The following is a 25,239-nucleotide window of genomic DNA, read 5'->3' as shown; positions in this document are numbered from 1 at the left end:
TTAGATTAGTTTCAGGTGTACAACATAATCATGTATGAGTTCGTTATATATTTTGAATATTAACCTCTTATCAGATATGGTTTACAAATATCTTTTCGCATTCCATAAGCTGTCTTTTCACTTTGTTATAGTTTCTTTTGCAGTGAAGATAGTAGTCCCACTTGTTTATTTTTGAGTTTGTTGCTTGTGCTTTAGGCATCATATTCAAAAACCTAATTGGCAAAAACCATGTCAAATAGCTTTATTCCTATGTTTTCTTCTAGGTCTTTCATAGTTTTAGGTCTTACATTTAATCTTTAATCCATTTTGAGTAATTTTTGTGAGTGGTATATGATATAGGCCCAGTTTCATTCTTTTACGTGTGAATATCTCGTTATCCCAGCACCATTTACTTAAAAGACAGTCCCTTCTCCATTAAGTATCCTTGGCTCCCTTGTCAAATATAATATATATGCTTGGAATTATTTCTGGGCTTTCAAATCTGCTCCACTGGCCTACCTACCTGTTTTTATGCCAGTAACCATACTATTTTGATGACTATAGTTTTATAATACAGTCCTTGATATCAGGAAGTATGATGCCTCTTGCCTTATTATTCTCTCTCAGGATTTCTTTGGCTATAGGGGGCCTTTTGGGTTCCATATAAATTACAGAAGTATTATTTTTCTACTTCTGTAAAACTGTCATTGTTATCTTGATAGGGATCACATTAAATCTATAGATGGCTTTTGGTAGTATTAACTTTTTAACAATTTTAATTGTTTCAATCTATGAACACAGGTATCTTTCCATTTATTTGTGTCTTCTTTGATTTCTTTTATCATTGTCTTCTAGTTTTCAGAGTAGAGAAGTTTCACCTTCTTAAATTTATTCTTAGATATTTCACTGCTTTTTATGCTATTATAAATGGGATCTATTTATTTTTCAGAAAATTCATTGTTAGTGTACAGCAACACTACTGATTATTGTATGTTAATTTTGTATCCTACAACTTCACTCAATTTGCTGATTAGAGCTAAAAATTAGAGCTAATTTTTTGGTTGAGTCTTCAGAATTTTCTAAATATAAATTCATGTCATCTTCCAAAAGACATATTTTTACTTATTCCTGTCCAATTCTAATAACTTTTATTTGTTTTTCTTGCCTCATTGGTCTGGCTAGTACTACGTTGAATAAGAATGGTGAGAGTGGCACCTTATCTTATTCCTAATCTTAGAGGAAAAGCTTTCAACCTTTCACCACTGAATATGATGATAGCAGTGGGCTTGTCATATAGGCTTGTCATATATGGCCTTTATTATGTTGAGATATGTTCCTTCTATTCCTAATTTGTTAAGAGTTTTATCACTATCATGAATAAATGTTGAATTTTGTCTAATGCTTTTTCTGGGTCTGCTAATCTGATCATATGATTCTTTTCTTTCATTCTATTAATGTGATGTATCACATTGATTGATTTACACATATTGAACCATCCTTACATCCCAGGGGTAAGTCCCGTTGATCATGTGTATGATTCTTTTAATGTGTTGCTGAGTTTGATTTGCTAGTATTTCACTGAAATATTTTGTAGCTATATCCATCAGAGATATTAGCTGGTAGTTTTCTTTTCTAGTAGTTTTGATTTGGGGATCAAGATAATGCTGGTGTTTTGGTATCTTTTCTGGCTTTAATATCAGGATAATGTTGGCCCTCCTCTTTGATATTTTTTAAGAGTATAAGCAAATGTTTTATAAATATTTTTGTACAATGCCTACAAGAATGAATAAGAACTAAAAATTTTTCCTATTTATTGGAAAGATAGCTAATCAACTCTAATTCTTTATATAAATTTACATTATTTAATTTAAAAGATGGGTATTTAAATTACATTAATTACTACAAATTGTGTTAAGGGTCAAATTATATATAAATACAGTAGAATCTGTAATAACACTCATAATAATGAGTACCATGAGTTTAGACACTTAAAGTAATTGACAATTGGCTCTCAAATCCTGAGACCTGCAGGCAGGCCACCTATGCAGCCATGCCTAAATTATTTAAAGTCTCAATAATACTATCCTGCATTTCAATCAATTTCAGACTCTTACATGTTATGTTACAGTGTCTCACAGTTATATATGGTGTTGACGTCTATGTGTGTACAAGTATTTGAGGATGATGGTTTCATTGTACATAAATGCTTTTATAAATTCATAAATTTACAGTCTTTCTCAAACATTTAAAATAAGCAAGATTAAGAATATAACTGATAGGGGCGCCTGGGTAGCGTAGTCGTTAAGTGTCTGCCTTCGGCTCAGGGCGTGATCCCGGGGTTCTGGGATCGAGCCCCACATCAGTCCTCTGCTAGGAGCTTGCTTCTTCCTCTCCCACTTCCCTGCTGTGTTCCCTCTCTCGCTGGCTGTCTCTCTCTCTGTCAAATAAATAAATAAAATCTTAAAAAAAAAAAAAAAAGAATATAACTGATAAAGAACCACTTGGGGCAGCAGGTATTTAAAGAACAATTCAGGATACACAAAGATGTTAAATTTAGTGATTTTCTCATATTTATTCTTTCCAGTTTCACATCAGTTTTATGTATTTCAGTCACTTTATCTACTTTTCATATTTCAAGCATAGTGTATCATGTGTAATTCATTTCCCTGATAGTATCTTATCCCTTTTTATTTAACTGCATATAAGCCTCAAATAACCTGAAACTTACTTCATGAAAGGCAACATGGAGAGGAAGGATATAATGTGGGAGATTTTACTCCCCACTTTAATGTTTATGCTAGTTTTGGTCATTGAAGTCCCTGAGATTTGATATTCATATATGTAAAAATTCAGTGATAAACCTACTTTAATTCACAGGTTAATGTAAATGAAAACATTAAAAAACATGCATATGAGATACTAATTTGTTTGAACCACAAAAAAAAAAATGATCTATCAAAATTTAAGCATCTACTTAAGTTCAACACATGGTGTTTTTTGTCATGCCTGTAAGTGAATATGGCATATGCAGAATCTGCCTTGCAAAGTTCGTAAGCTCATGGCCAATGTCACTCAGAACCATACTTAATACTAAACCCATAAGCAATATAAATTGAATGCGTTATATTTGGAGCTATAGTCTATTTTAATTAAACACATATTTCTCTTACATGAGTTAGTTCTTATGTGATCGTTAAATAGGATAATTTTGTCAGTTTAAACTGAGTGTTTGGTGGGTCCATATGCAATTTGAAGCTACAGTAGTTTGTACAGAATTTTAATCTTCTACAGGAAAAAGAAAGACCCTCGGTGTGGCTGCTCTACAGATAGGAACACTTTTAGGTGCACAGAGGCCTCATCTACACAGAAGCACACCTTGCTGTCACCTCTGGCAGCTGGCAATTTTGCCTGTGCTCAGAGCTCTATATCCACCTGTATTCTCTCACAGCTCAGAAGCTATCATTTTGACACTATTTTTTTAATGCATTTTAAAGCTCCTGAAGCAGCATGCAGCCACACTGAGGCGTCTGGCTACTCTTCAAGTTACCTGTTGATAAACCAATAATTGCTTTCGATGATATTCTGAATATAAAGTTGCATAGATTTTGAGCGGTCTGGCTCAATCTTATTTTTCCCATGGGACTTGTTTATTATAGAATGTGGGATTGTTTTTTCAGGAAAGCATATACTCTTTTACAGCAAAAGCTCCATTTTCTCAATTGGGAGTACATTCATTAGAAAATATTTATAAGCATACTATCTAGAACATAATTAAATTTATTATGGAAACAACCAAGAAGCGTCTGTTTAAATAACACACGTAATGGTTACTTACTGTCCTTAAGCATAGATTTATAAAAAGTGATGCTCTGGTTTTGGGTTTGGGTACCCATTAAAAGGAAATATGGCCTCTTTAAGGCCCTGTAACTGTGGAAAACAGTTTAGTAGCAGTATGGGTGTGAGGGTCAAGTCACTGTGTCTCATTTCAAAGGTCAGAAACAAAAAGGAAAAACGGGAATAGGACCTTTTGGAATGGAGGCACATAGTGGCTAATGTGAAGCAAAAACTGAAGCCCAGGAAAGTAGAAGTCTCAGTTAAGGTTTCAAATAAACACACACACATACACACACACCACCACCACCACCACCACCAACAACAACAACAACAACAAGACCTAGAGGTGTTTTAAGGCTCCAACATGAATTCTTGTAAATAAAGAATATTAGCTACTGATTAACATTTGCCATGTATTTCTTCTTTCCCCTCCAGGGAAATCCATTCCTGTTGTCCCCCATCTACTGGCAGGCATCCAAACTCCACAAGGTCTGCTGCTTCCAATAAGACAAACCAGCTCAACTAATTTCACTAGATAACATTTGCTCCTAAAGGGTCTTTACCTCCTGCTCACAAGTACTTCCAAATCGTACTGAACACTACCAAGTCTGTGATGTGGTGGAGACCTAGAACTGCTGAAGCAATTTTTTTTTCCCTCTAGGATCTTCAATCTAAATCACAATCAGTCATGTACGAAGAGATCTGTGATGGGCACTGCAATGTACTACACAGACACCCAGCTTCAGGGTAGAATGCTCCTCCACTGAGCTGCTAGGAAGATTGGGTGGTATGAGCCCAAAGTCCAGTTCCTCCCCAGAAACTGTCCTTACTCAAAGGAAGGAGCTTTGCTGGAGACTGTAATTCCCCACCACGTATAGCCCCCATTCAATGCTTGGTTGATGTAGGAGTAAAAATGCCTACTTCTTTCTTCCATTCAAAACTCAAGAATTATATGGACACTGTCCAGAATCCAAAAATTGTCCAAGATCAGAAAAGTTTGTGTAGAAATATTACTTCTTCCAGAAGTGTTTGGTAGCATTCCCCAGTGAAGCCAACTGGGCCTGGGGTTTGCTACATGAAAAGGTTCTAAACTACAAATCTAATTATTTTAGTGTAAGTCTATAGTTACAAGGTACAGTGTTCACAGGGCGTCAAAAATAGTGTTATTTGTGCTCCAGTACCACAATTTTTTTAGGGAATAAGGGCTTTTTGTTTCATATTTAATCCAGACCTTGTTCCACTACTTTACTTGGCAAACATAGGTATAATAGAGTCTAAGATGGGAGGTAAATCATGCCACTCTATAATCATATTTTTTCCTTTAAACTAAGCTCTAATGACTAGGTTAATCTTGCCCATCTGATTGTCTTTCTTTGGTTAAGTTCTATTTTAGACCTAATTTCCTGGAAAACAGAACTTGAGGCCAGACTCACATGGTTTACTGAGAGTAGGGTTCAATTGAAAGAAACAAGAATGAGGGAGACAGGAAAGTAGGGGATAAAACGAAAGGGTGCATAAATATATTGCTGTACATAGTCAAACTGGCCACAATATCTCAGGAAAATACAACTTTTTGTTTTTCAGGATACCTTTAGGAGACCATGTAGAACTGCTATATCTTAAGACAATGCATAAGTAGAAAGAAAAAGTGAAAAACCTTCTCTTCCAGTCTCTTTATATCACTTCTCTTACATCAGCCCAAATTTTTCCAACAGAGAGAACCCCAGTGGAGACTGTATATTTCTCCAACTCTCTGGAACTTACCTGAGATATTCAGAGGTTCTGTGTATCCTATCACATTGGGATCTGGAATCAGGAACGGCTGTGGTTTCCAAAATCTTGACATTGCCATCAGGAAGTCTGAGCCACAGATCACGGCAGGAGATGAGGTAACAATGGTGGGGTGAAACATCACGATCCTGCAATGGCCCAAGGCATTTCTGGGCCTCTCATCCAGGAAGCAGGGCAAGCAACCAAAAATAAAGTGGCATCTAAATTCAAGAACATCTGGAAGGGGAAGTAAATCCAAACTGGGGCAAGTTCGCTCTGACTGGCTTCTCATAAAAACAGGCATTGCTGAGTTCCAAACACCATCAGTTCTTCTTCTAGGTTCCAACTATATCTGCCCAGGAAATACACAGCTACATAGTTGATGCTCAAGTTAGGAATTCCTGAGCAGAACCCTCTCTAAGATGAGATGAGGAACCCTATTGTTTATCCGGATTTTAATACTGCTCTAGTTTTCTAGGTTTCTTCCACGTTTCACAGAATCTGGGAGAATCTTGGAGAATTCCTATATTTAGGAAGTTTGCTCTGAGTCCTAGCTCCAGATAGCCTCCTGTTTCGGCTAAATTTTGGTACCTCAATGTATCTGCAGCCCAGGAGAAAAGCTGTGTGAGCTGACATACAAACAGAGAAATTGTTACTTATATGTCTAGAAGACAGGGTGCCATAGTGGCTTCATAATCTCAGATGACTTAAGAACAATGTGGCACCCTAGGTTTGGAATTATAAAAACACTTGCACTGAGCATGGTTCTTCAGTGTTGCACTCTTCCACTTTTCATAAGCTGATGTTTCCACAATTCTTGGTATACTTTCTAGGATTATGAAGTGAAGATCAAGTGAACTCCAGATAGTGCTTTTGCTTTCCTATTCCTTATTCCACCAAAATTCTTCAGATGAATACTCCTTAGGATTGTTCCTATCACCACTCTAATATTGGAAGAGTGCCTACTATATCACGACCAAGATTTTGACAAGAGTAATGCCATTTTCAACCCTGATACAGATGCATACCTTCCAATAGAGTGAGCCCTTTGAAGCCATATCTATTGATACATTCCATGCAGAAACATCTATCAACCCTACTGTAGGGTAGAATAATGGCGTTCTCTCTCTCTAAATCTAACAACAGCCATTTTGTAAAGATTTTCCCTAAATTAGATTTCTCTAAAGCTATCTTTCTCATCTGATCTCTTTGGAAGACTTCCTTTTATAATTTAAGAATTTTGGAATAGCATTCATTCCCCTCATTTAGCCTGACTTCAGATAGGGGTTTCTTTTTCTTTTTCAGAAGTTTATATGTTCATTTTAAGGATTAAAAAAGATGCAGTAGATATAAGCTTGAGTGTTCATTTTCTCAATTCTCAATTGCAGAAATCTCTTATAAGTGCTTAAATAAGTCATTTTATCTTGTAGCACCTGTATAGCTGAAGACTAATTCTCACTGACTTCAACAGAAGTCATTATGGTAAGTTTAATTTTGCATCCATTTTAAAAGCAGAGTACACAGCTGGGAACTCTCTTAAGGGCATCTGTAACACAAACTGCAGCCTTCTCCCTGTAGACTCATCATGTCAGGCCTAAGACTCATGGCCTATGGCTGCCACAAAAAGCTATGAATATATAATACAAACTGAAGCTCAAGAGCCCCCAATGAATTATGCTGTGAAACAATTTATTGTGCCTACCCAAAGATTCATTCTAAAGAAATAAAAACACCAAGTCATTACTGGGTTTTCTTTCCTCCACTGATACTGACTCAATATTTCAAGTGGGATGAAAATGTATACAGTAATTGTTTTATTCTTGATAAATGATAAAAAGCTGTGAAATTGCCCCCATACACACACGCACCCCTGATTCCAGAATTTTGCAGAGCCTATAGACACTGTGCAGAACTCCTCCCATTGCATAACAAACCATCCTGAAAACTCAAATGTCAGAGACAAGCTCTCAAATTTTTGTGCCCTCTCTCGTATTTCCAAAACAAAGACAAGCTACCTATGGAATACAGATGGTCCTGATTTAATGATTCTTTGACTTTACAATGGTGTGAAAGTGGTACTCATTGAGTTGAAACTGTACTTTGAATTTTTCATTTTGACCTTTTCCCAGGCCAGGGATATGTGGTACCATCTTCTTTCATAAGTAAGCCACAGCCCCCAGTCAGCCAGTGATCATGAGGGTCAACAACTGACTCACTAACAACCATCTGTGTCCATACGCTGGTCTGTTTTTCACTTTCAATACAGTATTCAATGATTTATATGAGATATTCCTCACTTTATGATACAACAGGCTTTGTGTTAGATGATTTTGCCCAACTGCAGGCTAATGTAAGGGTTTTGAGCATGATTAAGTTACGCTAGGCCAGGCTATGGTGTTCAGTAGGCTAGCTGTATAAAATGCATTTATGACTTCTGTTATTTTCAACTTACGATGAATTTATCAGGACATAACCCCATCACAAGTCAGGTGAGATATGTACTATTTGTTGGAAGCTGACAGTTACATCATTTTGTTTTTGGGGATTTTTGTTTTGTTTTGTTTTGTTTTGTTTTTTTGCATCACTCATTTTTGTCATACCCCTAAGTGTATGCCTCAGTGAGATATCATTAATTGACGGAAATAAACTTGCTAGGCCCAGGTGTTCTGACTGCTACCACCATACCTAAAACCTATGGCTGGTATCTGATTTCATTACAGACACTAGCAAAAAATCTAGAAGCAAACAAACAGCAGACAGATAAAAAGCATTAATTGAATTGCATTCAACTTGACTTAATTAATCCTTTAACCAGCAGACAAAGGGTGGTAAGCAGTTTTAATGTATCTATTACTGTGAACTTAAATTGATGCAAGCAAACAAAAGGAAGTAACAAACACATAGACATAATTCAATTAACAGCCACTGAATCCTTTGTTCAGATGATCTGCTTGTCAGAAATTCTTAATTATCCATAGCTCCAGAATACCAAATCAGGAAACATCTTCTAATTAACTATTGAATATTATATTATTAGTTCTACATTGCCTTGTATTTATCAATGACTAAATTATATGTATATATTTTTATGTGTTTCCCCATTAGTTAAATCAATATATTGCCATCTTGATTTTAAAGATGAATCAACGTAGGAACAAAGAAATCCAACTCATACAAAAACATGATTAATTAGAAAACCTATGGTCCTCAATTTAGAATTATACTACCTATTGCATATCACAGTGAAAAATAATTTTTCTTTTCTACATCATTTATCAGATGTCTCTCTTCTGCATTGACTAAGACACTTGCCCAGACCCTTTCTCTACCCTAAAATATTTTGCTTGTAGGCTTCATACTTCCTATGACATTTCCAGGGTCGTAATACAGTGGTCATCTTCAAACCTCATATAGGAGCTTACCTCTCCATTCTTCCATCTTCAAACAAGAGTACAATTTCCTCTGATTCCCTATAATAATGTCAGGTCTACCAGTGGAACAGTTAAAAAAGTTAATACCTATCTCTATGGAGTTTGTCTAGAACTCTTTTTTAAATAAAGGGTATTTTGTAAAAAAAAAATAATAATTAATTAATTAATAACACTTCCTAGTGCTATTGTAGAATGTAATACAATTATCAAATGTAAAATGTGTCTCCCACATAAACATGTAGGCACTCAGTTAATGCTTGTTATTGTTGATGATGTTTTTGTTATTAGAGGCTATCATGAGGCCAGCTCATTCCTCTACATTCTGTTCATTTATTAAAATTAGACATGTAAATCATATTTCAGGTCCTTCCCAAATTACAGTTTTGAACAGAGGAGATATACCAGATGGAAGACAAGAGCTATTTATTTTAAAATATCTTTGTGAGAAAAAAATTAAATAAAATATTTATTTGAGATAATAAAAATCATTCAATTTCAAAATTCATGTATTACTTCATGGGGCGCCTGGGTGGCACAGCGGTTAGGCGTCTGCCTTCGGTTCAGGGCGTGATCCCGGCGTTATGGGATCGAGCCCCACGTCAGGCTCCTCTGCTGTGAGCCTGCTTCTTCCTCTCCCACTCCCCCTGCTTGTGTTCCCTCTCTCGCTGGCTGTCTCTATCTCTGTCGAATAAATAAATAAAACCTTAAAAAAAAAATTCATGTATTACTTCCAAAAAGTAGCCGTGTCTTGGTAACATAAGGGAATATAATGGCTCTTATGCTTGTCCAGTTATGCTGCCAGGGGCACTGAATACAGACACATTTATAATGGTGAATCTCCAGCCAGGTCTAATCATTCTTCTCCATTTATTTTTAGGCCTAAGATTTCAAACATCAGTGTTGAAGTTAGAGAAGAAAATTAAAACAATTCTGGAACAACAACAACAACAAAAAAACCTTCTCTAATCTTGTGGTTCTTGAATTTTAGGCACTTGTTTCTCTTTTTCTACAAGACTCATCTGCTCCTTCCTCCCTTTATTGAACCAACGGCTAATGTTGCAACAATCATGGAAATTAGGGGGACTAATAGATTTAGAAAAAGTAAAAGAGAAAAAGCTAATAATGTGTGTGGTATAAAATTGTGTAAAGAAAAAAGTTACTCATACATAATTGATTGAAATTCGATTATTTAAACCCATTCTGGCAATAAAGTAGAAATATAAAATATGAATGTGTTATAAGCAATGTGTTTACTTCTAGTACTTCTAGTAATCTAGTCTACAGAAATAGAGAGACAAAGATTTTTGCTCTTGCGAGAGACATCTAACTTCAGCTTAGGCAAAAAGGAAGACTCACTGATTTATAAATTGAGGAATAAAATCTGAAGAAAGGCAGAATGGTTACCTTGAAAATATGAGAAACTAAGGACTAGAATGTTTTCAGTACTTTCTCTTCCCACCTCGACCCTTTTTCTCTTGGTCTCGAGAGTCTCCTCATTGTTTGTTTAACATAGAGGTAGAACCCAATCTTTCCACTTTGGAGCATCCACTGCCAGAGAAAGAACAGGTAATTTAGAACAAGCCTCCATAACTGATGCAAACAATTTTGGCAAGGGAACCTGGGTCTTGTAAGAAGATCATTAATTGGGGCGCCTGGATGGCTCAGTTGTTTAAGTGTCTGCCTTTGGCTCAGGTCATGATCCTGGAGTCCCAGGATCAAGCCTGGAGTCCCAGGATCAAGTGCCACATCAAGCCCGGCATCGAACCCTGCATTGGGCTCCCTGCTCAGTGGGCAGCCTGCTTCTCCCTCTCCTCCCTGGTCATGTGCTCTCTCTCTCTCTCTTTCAAATAAATAAATAAAATATTTTTTAAAAAAGAAAAGAAAATCACTAATTGCAAGGTTACCGTTTATGTGAGGGTAGGATGTACAAGAGATCCCTGTAGAAAGAGAAAGGAGGAGGCTGGGCACAAAACATAAATGTATTACATATGTAATATATGTATTATACACATTAACATATGATATAATGCATCATATATAAAAATCAATACACATGGATTGTAGAGCTTACCATAAAAGACAAGCAAAATCCTTTTTTAAAGATTTTATTTATTCATTTATTTATATGTGAAAGAGGGAGAGAGAATGAGTGGGGGGTGGGGAGAGAGAGAGAAGCAGATGGAGAGGGATAAGCAGACTGCCCTGAGCACAGAGCCCTACGTGGGGCGGCTTGCTCCCAGGACCCTGAGATCTATGACCTGAGCCAAAATCAAGAGTTGTATGCTTAACTCACTGAGTCACTCAGGTGTCCCAAGCAAAAACCTTCTAATAATAAGATATCTCTATAAACTTTTTATAGGAAAAGATTCCTTAAGTAAGGCATGAAAATACTAATTATAAATACAAAGCTTGAAAAATTAGACTACACTAAAATAGGATCTCCTGTTCAGCAAACCTATGATTAAGAAAGTAGAAAGGCAAGGTGAAAGGATGAAACGACATTTACAGCACATGTAAGTGATAAAGTAATCGTAACTATGTTATATAAAACATTTCTACAAATGAAAAGTAAAACACACAGAGATGATATCATAAAACAATGTTCAAGAAGCTTCAAGTATCACTTTATAAAAGTCCAAATGGTCAATAAGCACAAAACGTGCTTTGCTCCATTAGTTACCATTGAACTTCCCTTAGAAGCCACTGCACACCTCCCTATATCCCCTCTGTTTTATCTCTAATTTCAGCCATGTCTTTCAGTCTTGCTCAGACAGCATCTTGCCTTAAGAGTGTCTCATGTATTTCTGCCTGCTTCAGGGTTTCTCCAACGTTAAGAACACCAGTAAAAGCCTACTGGGCAAGGGTGGAAGTGCAAGAAAGCTTGAGTAATCCTTTACAAAGGAGGACTATAGTCAATAAATAATTATCTTCCTAGTTGATCCTTGAGCAGAGGATTCTGAATGATATTCTGTACATTCTTCATTAGGTCCTAAAAAGGAACAAACCCTAGTTGCGTGGTGACCTCTCTAACACACATTTATATTGGGTTTTCATTTTTCAGTCAGTCCCTAAGGTCCTTCTTTCCTACTGCCATTCCTTGAATGGCATCCTGCATCCTGCATATAAGTTCTTTTCTAAGGCTCTGCTTTCAAGAAGAAACTCAACCTAAGACAGCCAATTAAGGCCACAGTAACATTCCTTTAAGCATACACCAGAATAAAACTAAAACCCACAGATGATAAGGATATGGATCAACACTCTCATACAGTGCTGGTGGGAATGCAATTGGTATACATATTTTGGATTTCACTAAGATAGCTACTTACAGGGCCATAAAACATATCTTAAGAAGCTGAAAAATATAGAAATCATAAAATGTCTGTTTCCGGTTGGAATTAAACTAGATATCAATAAGAGAAAGATACCTTAAAATTCAGAAACACTTAGGAGACTAAACAACACACTTAAAAAAATAACACATCAGGCAAGAAGAAATCTCAAGAGAAATTAAATGCTCTTTGAACTAAATGAAAATGAAAACACAACTTGACCAAAGTTGTGGGATTTACTGAAAATAGTGCTTAGAGGGAAATTTATATCATTGAATGCACATACTAAAAAAAAAGAAAGATCTAAAATCAATAATCTAAGCGTCCACCTTAGGAAAGTCAAAAAGAACAATAGGGAGAGAAAGATAAAATAAATTTCAAAAAAAGCAGAGAAAGAAAAATAAGAATTACAGCAGAAATCAATGAAATTAAAAACAGGACCACTAGAGAAGTCAGTAAAACCAAAGTTGTTTCTTTGAAAACATGGATAATACTGTAAGTGTAATGTCAGGCTGAGGAAAAAAAGAGAAAAGACAGAAACTACGAAACATCAGAAATGAAGGGAACATAAATACAAATTCCAAGGATTTTAAAAGGATAATATGGGAAAGCTATGAAAAATTCTGTGGCCACAAATTTGATAATCTAGATGAAATGGGCCAATTCCTTGAAAGACAAGATCTGCTAAAACTCGCATAAGAAATAGACAATATGAGTAGCTCACTACCTACTAAAGAAACTGATACAATAATTACTTATCTTCCAAAACAGAAAACACCAAGTCCAGATGGGTTCACTGGTGAATTCTACCAAACACTTAAGAAATGAATTATATCAATTCTTTCCAGTCTCTTTCAGAAGACAGAAGCAGTAGGAATGCTTCCTAATTCATTCTATTAGGCCAGCACTTCTCTAATACAAAATCAGACAAAGACATTACAAGAAAAGAAAGCTATATATCAATATTTTCCATGAACATAGATGCAAAAATTCTTAACAAAATATTATAAAATTGAATGCAGTAATGAAAAGTATGAATTATATACCACACCAACTGGGATTGATCCAGATATGCAAGACTGGTTAATATTTGAAAACCAATTAATATAATCTATCATAACAACAGGCTAAAAAGAAAAATCACATGGTCATATCAAAAGATGCAGAAAAGGCAACTGACAAAAATCCAACACCCATTTATAATAAAAAATCTTGATAAATGAACAATAGAGGGGAACTTCCTCAAACTAATAAAGAATATCTACAAAACCTACACAGCTACCATCATACGCAACTCAGTCAGAAACTAGAAGCTTTCTCACTAAGATCCAGAACAAAGCAAGGCTGTCCCCTTGAAACCACTCCTTTTTAAAGCTATACTAGAAGAACTAGCTATTACAATAACAAAAGGAAATAAAAATAGACTGACTGAAAAGGAAGAAATAAAACAATTTTTGTTACAAATGATGTGATTGTTTATGCAGAAAATTCAAAAGAATCAACATAAATAACTCCCAGAACTAATAAGCAATTATAGCAATATTACAAGATGCAAGACTAAAATATAAAAATCAATCTAATTCCTATTTACCAGCAATGAACAAATGGAATTTGAAATTAAAAACACAATACCATTTACATTAGCACCCCCAAACCAGAATACTTAGTTGTAAATCTAACAAAATATGCACAAGATCCATATGAGGAAAACTACAAAACTCCGATGAACAAAATCAAAGACCTAGTAAATGGAAAAATATCCCATATTCTTGGATAAGAAGTCTCAATACTGTCAAGATGTTATTTCTTCCTAACTTGAACTACTGCTTCAATGCAATCCCAATTAAAACCCCAACATGTGATTGTATGGATATTAGCAAACTGATTCTAAAGTTTATATGAAGAAGCAAAAGACCCAGAATAGTGAACACAATATTGAAGACGAAAAAAGTTAGAGGACTGGCACTACCTGAATCAAGACTTACTATAAAGCTACAACAATCAAGACAGTTTGATATGGATGAAAGAACAGATAAACAGATCAATGGAAGAGAATAAAAAACCCGGAAATAGAACCATATAAATAACATTCCTTTGATCTTTGGAAAAAGAGCAAAGGCAATACACTGGGGCAAAAATGTCTTTTAAACAAATGCCGCTATGTGGAATATGCAAAAAAAAAAAAAAAAGAAAGAAAAAATGAATCTAGACAGAGAGCTTAACACCCTTCACAAAAATTAATTCAAAATGGATTACAAACTTAAAAGTAAAATGCAAAGCTACAGAACTCCAAGAAGATAACGTAGGAGGAAATCCAAATATTCTTGGGTAGAGCAATGCCTTTTTAGAGAAACACCAAAGGCACAATCCATGAAAGAAATAATTGATAAGCTTGACTTTACTAAATTAATTGAATTTATCAATTAAATTAATTGACTTTATTAAAATGAAATATTTCTGTTTCGTAAAAGATACTGTCAAGAAAATGAAAATACAACCATAGACTTGGAGAGAATACTTGCAAAAAAATCTCATAAAGGACTGTTATCAGAACTCTTAAATATGTAAGAACTCCTAATACATAAGAACTTTTAATGTTTAAGAACTGTTAAAACTCAAAAATAAGAAAATAAACAACTCGATTAAGAAAACGGGCCCAAAACCTTAATAGACACCTCACCAAAGAAGATATACAGATGGTAAATAAGCATATGAAGAAATGGTCCACATCATATCATTAATGAATTGCAAATTAATACAACAATGAAACATTACTTCACATCAATTAGAATGGCCAAAATCCAGAACACTGACAACAGACGACACCAAATGCTAGAAAGGACTTAGAGCAATAGAGATTCTCATTTATCGTCAGTGATAATGCAAGATGGTACAGACACTCTGGAAGATAATTTAGCAGCAACTTATAAAACTAAATATACACTGACTATGTGATCCGGCAATCGTGCTCCTTGGTGAGAGAAGTTGAAAACTTGTATCTACATAAAAACCTGCATACTAACGTTTATAGCAGCTTTATTCATAATTTCCATAACATGAAAGAAACCAAAATGTACTTCCAATAGGTGAATGGACAAATAAATTGCAGTCTATCCAGGCAATGTAATGTTATGTACTAAAATGAGCTATCAAGGACAGGAAGAAATTTCAATGCATATGACTAAGTGAAAGAAGCCAATCTGAAAAGTCAATGTATTTTACGATTCCAACTACATGACTTTCTAGAAAAGGTTAAAGTGTGGATATAGGAAAAAGATCAGTAGTTGCTGGAGTTTAGGAGGGTGGGAGGGATGAATAGGTAGAGCACAGAGAAATTTTAGGACAAGAAAACTATTCTACATAAAACTATAATGGTGAATAATACATGTCATCATACATTTTCCAAATCCATAGTGTATAAAACACCAAGAGCAAACCCTAATATAAGCTATGAACTTCAGGTAATAATGATGTGTCAATGTAGGTTCATCAGTTGTAACAAATATATCACTTTGGTGGGGGTTGTTGATAACGGGAGTAACTATGCATGAATGAAATCGGGATATGTGGGAAATCACTGTGCCTTGGTTCCATTTTCGTGTGAACCTAAAACTACTCTAAAAAATAAAGACTATTTTTTTAAAAAATCATGGAAATGGAAAAAACCATAAAATCAGGATAGAGTGTGCATTCTCTGGAAAGGGAATGAGAACTGTCTAGAATGGAGCACTAAGAGGGTTTTGAGGGTGTGAGGATTGTTTCAAGTCTGTTTTTGACTTTGATGATGGTTAACCCTGGTGTTTGTTGTGCTGTCAACCATTTAGCTTTACATTTGTATTTTGTGTACCCTAAGTATATAATATTTCAAGGCAACAAATATTGAAAAGAAAACATACAAAAATAGATGAATAACACAAGAGTTAAAGAGAACAAGTCCGCAAGGAGAATAATTACACAGTATTCCCCCATGGAACTAATTAATTCCTCATTTATGTTCCCAAAATAAAGCAAGGCCACTCAGTTGAACTCGGTTTGTCTCTTGGCCCAGGACAATAAGTGGAGAAGGTCATACTTAGTACTCAAGTTTGACTGCCTCCCAGGAGCCAAGCAAGGCCTCTTATATCCCAAAGCCTGCCCTCAGTCCACAACATATTTTTATGGACAATATTTTTACACTCGCTCACAACTATAATAACACTCCTTGAGGATATATGGCACTAGCATCTAAATACAGGTGTGAATCCTGCCACCAGGACTCTTGCTCATGGCTGTCCTAAACCCTGAGGTTAATTCATGAATAGTTTTCCTTGGATTTACTATAATTCTTTCTTTGATTTTATTCTTTTGTCCTTAATACATCTTGATTTTGATCTAAGGCACTCCTATATCAACTGCAGACTCTGTTTACTAAAAGTAACATGTCATCATCAATTTTCATTATTTGGAATGGAATTATTACATTTATTTAATGCAGCTTCAGCACAGCAGACTTACAAATTCATATTTTAATGTTGTTTTTGGACAGGACTGGTCCTGTCTGAAATGATAGCAAACATAAATTAGAGTCAGGTGGTTACACATAGTAAGATTAAAGTGCTAGGTGAAATATCAGGCTTCCTGCATTTAAAAAACAAAAAACAAAACAAAACAAAAAAATACAACCATAAAGCAAACTTTAAAAAGCATAGTGCTTCAAATTACCTGTTTATCTAATGTTGATTCACCCAGAAGTCTTAAAATAATATTCAGAAAGTTGAAACTTTTCACTACAAGTAATGATCACTTTAGACCAAAGGTTGACTCTTATTAATGATGTACCATTATGATCTGAATGACACAAGAAAGTTGTTATATCATTTGGAAACTTATCAGTAGCTACTTAATGATGTAATAAAGTATTTCCATGGAAAGTCTTTCTCATTTCATGTGTAAGGAGGAAAGGGTTTCTTGTGACTCTCCTTTTATTCTTCAGTAGATACTAACTTATAGTCAGTCCTCTGTGTTGGCATGGGTCTAAAAGGACTGTGATTTTCCACCATTCGTTGCTGGTGGTAGAACAATAAACCATACAAGAACTAGAAGGCTAGCTTCTACGTGGTGCCACATTATTTTATACTGAATGATGCCTTGTATATCTTGCTTAATTTAGAAAGCAAATCCCAAGATTTTTCTAAAAGTCTAAGAAAAATGTTAATAATACCCAGTGAACGTAAGGATGTGATAAAGCACTTCTGTCCAGCAAAACTTAAATAGATATAAACTATCCAGAGAAAAAGTTCAATATGTACTAAAAAAAACTAGATCAATATCCTTTGACCCATTAATTTTAATTCTAGCAATATTATGTACATAAATGTGTGCACAGAGACGTTCATGTTTATAACAGCAAACCAGTAGAAACAAATTAAATATCCAAACATAGTAGAATTATAGTTTTTAAGAATTTTGAAAATACTTAACATTTTTTTAAAAAAATAATATAATATATAGTAAAAATTATAATATATTTACCTATTTCTAAAAACATCAATTTTTAAAATATAAATGATATATACAAAAAAGCACTGAAATAGAACTGTATTTGCCAAAATGTAAACAAGCAATATCTCTGGATTTTAGATGTGTGAAGATGAGTCTTTAGAGAAAGGAGTAATACTGAGAATCTCTTGTTCTTGAAGTTCAAAAGTGCCCTTCCTTCACTGTTGCGTCCCTATAGATTTAAGAAGCACAAATTTCAATCCCACGTGCAGTGCCAGTGTAAACTTATGCTTAATATTTCAACTGCACTTATCCTAATGTGCACATTGGCACTCCTGTGAAGCCAGATTTTTTCTGAAATTCGAAACATGTTTATCCTAGAGCCTGTGGGTTCCCTTGCTTTCACACATGTATCCTTAGGTGACTTAATTAGCTTCTTTACTTTGATATTCAGCAACCAGGACACAGCATGATTGAATTTATCAGCTCTCCTTGCCCCACTATAGAGGTAAAGGTGTTTAACAATGGAACATCTTAACTCCAGATAAAAAACTGTCACTTTGACAACAGTGTTTGATGAAAAGTTAAACACACACACTGACAGTTATTTGAGGGTGTTAACTGTTCTGTAAACATATCCAGGGTTTTAAGACAATACATTAATATGTGACTGAAATTCTCTGAACCAATGATTCCACTAAAAAAAACAAAAAACAGAAAACCTGGGTCTTGGTGCGCCTGGGTGACTCAGTTGGTTGAGCGTCTGACTCTGGATTTCAGTTCAGGTCATGATCTCAGGATCATGACATGGAGTTCTATTGGGCTCTGAACTCAGAGTAGAGTCTGCTTAAAGCTCGCCCTCTCTCTCTCACCCTCTGTCCCTCCCTGTGCTTACATGCACTCTATAAAATAAATAATCTTAAAAAAAAATCCAGGACAATAGTATGCAATTAATATTCAAACAGAAAGGGTCTACTATTTACATTTGAACTTTGGTAAATTTGGAAAATTCTGCCATTTTCACACTTCAATATATATGAAAAATAGAACAAGTGCCATAGTGTTTATATGTATTGTAATGAGCACTGGGTGTTACATGTAAATAATGAATCATTGAACACTACATCAAGAACTAATGATATACTGTATGGTGACCAACATAACATAATGATAAAAAAAAAAGAACTCTGAGTTAAAAAAACAAAAACAAAAAAGGAACATTGACAACACTGGTGAGAAATTACTTACAGCAATAATGTAATTCCCGGTATTGCTAATACCATTACATTAAGTAAAGCAGTTGAACAGAGAAAAATGCTTTGGTTTCAGTGACCCAGACTTAAAGACATCATATATGATGTCACAACCTTGGATGACGGTGGCCCCACTTTTCCCTGTCACTTAGTGGAAAAGCACTAAGAAAAAAGGATTTGGTCATGATATGTACCAGGATTTGTGCCCTGGCGCACATACTCTCTGCTTGGATGGCGCTTTGTGGTTCGACCCAACTCCCCTGAGATAAGTGACTAACTTGGAAAATAAGTGTTTTTTAAGCCATTTTTCTAAGAGGAGTCAAGCAATTGGCATCTACCACCAGCCACCTCCATCTTGAAGGACAGTGCTGGGGCCATGATACTATGATGCCTACTATGGGTTCAAGAGTTGCAGGCACTAGAGAACAAATAGTTTCTCTACGTCCTGCATTTATTCACATTTATTCACTCAAATATGTAAGTTTATTTTTAGGAGACTGATTCTAAGTGCTTAATTCTCAAGGCCTATGTTAGAGATAAATTGAATAAGCTATACCCATTATCTATTATTCCTCTATTCTACATTACTCAATAGACAGCCCAAATAGCCTCTACTTATTATCATTTAATGATCAGAATAAGTCTGCATGATGGGAATAAGCATTAAATCCCTACAATGATGATAGCAGGGGAAGAAACTGGAATGCATGAGAGTCAAATATCAAAGCAAGGGCTTGAACACAGTGTCATTAGACTTCAGGCCCTTGTTTTAACTACTGTTCTTCTGAAGTCCCCCTTTTCTATTCTTACATGCAACTTCTCATATATCTAGGACGATAAAATGAATTCTCTACACTTGCTAAAAACAACTAAAACTTACATGATGAAATAAACATGTAATGTATTAATGATTTTTATTCGTTCAACTTTGTATATGGTTCTACATAAAGGTGATTTATGTTTTGTGTGTAGTGAGACAGGGATAAAATGAAATAATTATTTGTATTTCATATTTTTATATATTTTAAATAGAGATTAAGAAATCTATAAAATAAATAGACAATATTGAATGTATCAAACTCTCCCTAATAATGCGGGGTCAATTGTCCTATAACTTGGCTTATTCCTACAGGAACTGACTTGGATCCTATGCTTTATAAGATTCTTATATTTCCTTTTTATAGGTTTATCTTCTGGCTATTAAGCTATTCACTGCTATTCTCAATGAACAGCAGTAAGTAACCTCTTCTCAATTTGTTCTTTCTAATTACTTATAGTCTGGTATCTTGTATAATCTTGATTGTTAGACTTCTTTGCAAACTGAGATAAGACAATGTAAGTAAAGATCTGAGAGTCTCGTCTATTTTATAGCAGAAGCAAGTTCTATTTTTCATGAGCATTTGTATTATTGGTTTGAGGTCAATTTTGGCTTCTTCCAGATATTTAAGTTTGTTAGTGACATAGAGAAGTAACAGAGAATTGAAAGAAATGAAAAGTAAACTGCAAAAGAGAGAATAGAAAACTGTTAGTCCTCAGAAAATTCATTAAGAATACAAACATTCAAGTACTTGGGCAATTTAAAAGTCTCCAGAAGCTATCTCCCATTAATGAGCAAAGTGCACTATACAAAATGCCAAGACTTGACTCTATTTCTGTGATTCTACAGAAGGAATAAGAAAGTTGAATACCAGTCTATTCTGGTAGCCAGTGTTTGTTTCTGCAGGAGGAACTGGGAGGCTCTCCATTCCAGAAAGAGGTCTCGCCTGCCTCTGAGACTCCCCACTCCTCTCTTCCAATCTCTCACGATGAATAAAGCATTAAACTATTGTTTCAGACTGTAGCATAAAATTTGAGGGCATATACACCCATGTGTAGAAACCATCTGAATTTACTGGCCTCCTACCAAGAACGACCACCTACTGTTTGCCTTTGTATGATGAGAAGACCTAAGAAGGACTTAACATAAAAAGTCATGTTCTCTTTCCTTCCTCTCCTACAGGAAATTGAGAGATAAACTGGCCCAAGCCTACCACCCTAAGACAGACATTTTTGGCTATATTTTTTGCCATTTGAACACTTACATATGCTGGCAATTCCTTCAGGTTCCAAGATTATGCAGGCAACCAGAGGACTGTACTTTCTCAAAATTGAGATTTAAACCTTAAGGGAAATAATGGCCCCTGAAGGCCTCCAACATAAAGCGTGTGCCTCAAGCTGCTCACTAGAATTTGGTATCTACCCAGCTGGCAATAAAATGACATGCTGATTCTCACTCACTCTTATCCCTTTTATACAGTTCCCTTGAGGATTTCATTAGAAGAGAGATGATTGGCAGGACAGGACTGGGGAACCCATTCATTCGTTAAACAAGTACCATCAAATATAACATATTCAAACCCCAAGCTGGCTTCAAAATCCTCTAAACATATATATGAGTTGTTTATTGAGTATCTACCACTGTGCTATTTGAAAATAATGATGAGTGTGGAGAAGTTTAGAGTAAGAAATGATGAATAAAGGAAATTTTTACATTTGTCATCTCATTTAAAGAAATGGTTACATTTTATGAATCTCTGCTTTAAGGATACATGAAAGGAACCCATAAACTAAACTCTGAACAAGATATACTGCACCTTCTAATGAAATTTGCTCAGTCCCCTTCGCTTGTTCAATTTTCCTCGATTTGTTATGAAAAATAACATTTTCATCAACTTATTTCACAGTAAGTTGGAATACCTTCTGGCATAATACGTTTTCAGTTAAATAATAGCATTCATTAAAATTCAAGTTCCCAGAAGGCAAAAACTTTGTACTCTATTTGGTCTATATTATACTTAATGTGCTTGTCTTTACAGCACCAATGATTATGATGATAATGCACGGTGTCCAACAGCAAAATAGCATACGTCATAGTGAGGTTGTTTGGAAACTTGCAGTTATGAGATTGTAAGAGTTGCCTACTGGTGAGTGTATACTTCCAATGTGGGATAAAAATGAATCACATATGTATTCCCCACAGTGATGGGCTTACCCCAGGAAAGAGTAAGTAATGTTTCGGAGTCCAGTCACAACTTGACAAAAGAGAACCTAAAAATGGGTCCTTACGTGTTATGAAAGCGCAGGGATTCCAAAAGGGGACTTCTCTCCAAGAGAAAAATAAAGTTACTGTATAGAACTTTGGTGCCCTCTAAAAATCAAAAACTGTTGCTTTGACTACAACCGGAGGTGGTGAAAGGTGCCAAAGCACAGACACCAGCCACAGAGACAGGTGTTCTCCCTGCAAGCAGCTGCCGCACAGTGATTCACAGTTCGCAAAAGCAGATTTCTCAGCAACAGAGAAGCCTGAGTTCACCCACGGTCAAGAAGCTTTCTATTTCATTTGAACAATTCTGTGAATGGGGAAACAGAGGCAGTGTCTTCTCCAATCTCCAAAAGGCTACAGGGACAAACCAAATATATCTGACACAGCAGGGGAGACCAACAAAGGAATTAGCTACTCCTGGGACTTCTGCAAACTGGTATAAGATCTAACACACATCATTTCAATTCTCTACTGCTTAGTTCCCTAATACATAAAATTAGAGGATTAGATAAATTGTAAAGCTTTTAGACTTTACAATTCTAAGCAACATAGTGTAAATAAATACCCAGAACTCTTGAATATTTAATAAAATATATTCTTTCATGCAGTGTCCATGTAATAAATAAGGTGAATGGTGTATTCAAAGTACTTGAGCAAATGACAATGACAAGAAAGGAGACAACTTCTCCAAATCCAACAATTACACTTTTGAAGATCATTAACAAATTTTTTCACTGGGAGAACTAAAATTACTAAAAGGAAAATTGTAAGTAGGGGAACAAAGCAAAAACAAACCGTAGTGCCAAGTCTCCATGGAAACTCAGGAGAGTAAGCATGTATGCCACAACCATGCTGAGAAAAAAAGTGTTATAGGCATACATTTTGCTAAAATTTAAGAAAAAAATTTAAAGATTCCAGCCATTCTATGCTAGATAGTAGTACTCTCTAAATATTTGATTGTTCCATCAGCATTATTATTTGATAACATTGCCTGTTGTTTCATTGAGATCCTGCTGATTCCTGAGCCTCATACAGTCCTATAAATGGAAAGACATAAAATGGCATGCAGTCCACTCTACCTGATACTTAGCATCCCAACCAACGGGGCCTTTTTATGTCCCCTCTGTTCTTAATTGTATAGGGCATGCATGATACTCATGTATGACCAAAGTGTAAGATAGGGGTTTACCTGACTCAGGAAGCAATGCTCAAAATAAAGAGATGGGAGCTTACAAAAAAATTCTGGTCTCATATTTGTAATGAAACTTTTTATAAGCACGTGATATGGAAGTTCCCCGAGTCGAGAAAAGTCATTTAAACCATGTCCCTCACCAAAAAAAGAAACTCTCAGAAGATCATTTTCACATTCATGAGACTTTTATGTCCCAGTTAGGGTTAGAAAACCCCTCGGCAGAGAACTACTATGTCCTAGGCAGGTAAGCAAGGAACCAGTGTGAGACAGCTATCTTGTTGCATACTAGAGACAAATGCTTTTAAATTATTTTAAAATGAGAAGAAACACTTTAACCCCAAAATAGATTGAAGTTAATAGAATAAATGAAAGACCTATGCTAACCAATTTAGCTTCTTATCAGACAGGAAAAAGGAGATGAACGTCAATGAAAGACATGTGTTACACAAACACGAAGCAACTCATTTGTTTTGATTCACAAGCCATGCTCTCTATCAGCTCAAAATGTGGTCTGTTTTCCATGCTACCCTAAATCAATTTTAAGGGAATCGGAATTATTTATAATTATTTATTCATTTATCAATTATTTATCAAGCGTAATAATTTGCCCTGTTTCTCTTTCACAGAGTAGTTTCTCATATCCATTGAGGTTTCATAGTAATGAGTTTTAGGTATTTTTATTCCTTGTGTTTTATCTTTTCAAATTTCTTTTTTTAGTATTCTTTCTCTCACTTGATGAATAATTATTAAAGAATAACCATGTGTAGTCACATTACTAGATACTATATAAATAAATATAAATAAGACATCATCCCTGTCTGTTTTACAGTGGCAGAGACAAATATAAATAAAGCATTTAATGAGTTGTTAAAGGTACAAAAATAAAAGTATAATACTAAAATTAAGAAATGCAAAGGAATTACTACGCATTGATATCTATGGAAGGAGTGGGGGTCAGAAAATCATTGCGGGTAGTTAAACCCTGGAGTTTCATATTGAGCAAGAAATTAGATGTGGTAGTAAAAAAGCACTCTAGGCAGGCAACATATTATTCTAATACTAGTCCAATGACATGCACATTACCTACCTTAATACTGTCCCACAGCTGAAACTATTGTCTTTTTGGTTTTCTTTACATGCTTTAATTTGAATAACCTATTTACATTTGCCTTCAAGTTTTTGGATTCTTTAACCTGTTATATCCAAGCAGCTGTTGAATTTCATCAGATATATTTTGCAGTTCAGTAATGTCCATTTGGTACTTTCTTTTAAGGCTGTAATAAATTTAATTATACTAGAACATAGGCAAGGGACTGGAAAACTGAATTAGAAACTTTCTGGAAAGTCAAGTATTGACTTTTGTTTTCTTTGAAACGATACATTGTCTACTGTAATTTCTAATGTCAACTTGGCTTTACCTAATACTTTTCCTCTTTTTCAGGAGAACTACCTTCACTTCCTAAACAATGCAAAAATTAGAGATTTACAAGTTTCCAACACCAGATTTCATATTTCTATTTTATTTAAGATTTTATTTATTTATTTCAGAGAGAGAACACGAGTGGGAGGGGGCAATGGGACAAGCAGACTTCTTGCCGAGCAGGGAGCCCAAGGTGAAGTTCCATCTCAGGATCCCAGGATCATGACCTGGGCCAAAGGCAGACACTTACCAGACTGAGTCACCCAGCCACCCCCAGATTTCATATCTCTAATGTAATGTGGACACTAGAGGAGCTGCTGATTTTAGAACAGTACAACACTGGCGAGATCAGTGAGCTATGTGTAGTACCTGATATAAAAATACCCATAATTTCTCACACAGCTCTTCTTCATTGTTCTTCCCTATTAGCAAAAATGAGAACAAGAAAGGTAAGATACGAAAGCAGCATTT

The sequence above is a fragment of the Ailuropoda melanoleuca genome, chromosome 14 (genome assembly GCF_002007445.2).
Source record: "Ailuropoda melanoleuca isolate Jingjing chromosome 14, ASM200744v2, whole genome shotgun sequence".
NCBI lineage: Eukaryota > Metazoa > Chordata > Mammalia > Carnivora > Ursidae > Ailuropoda > Ailuropoda melanoleuca.
This window is presented reverse-complemented; position numbering follows the sequence as displayed.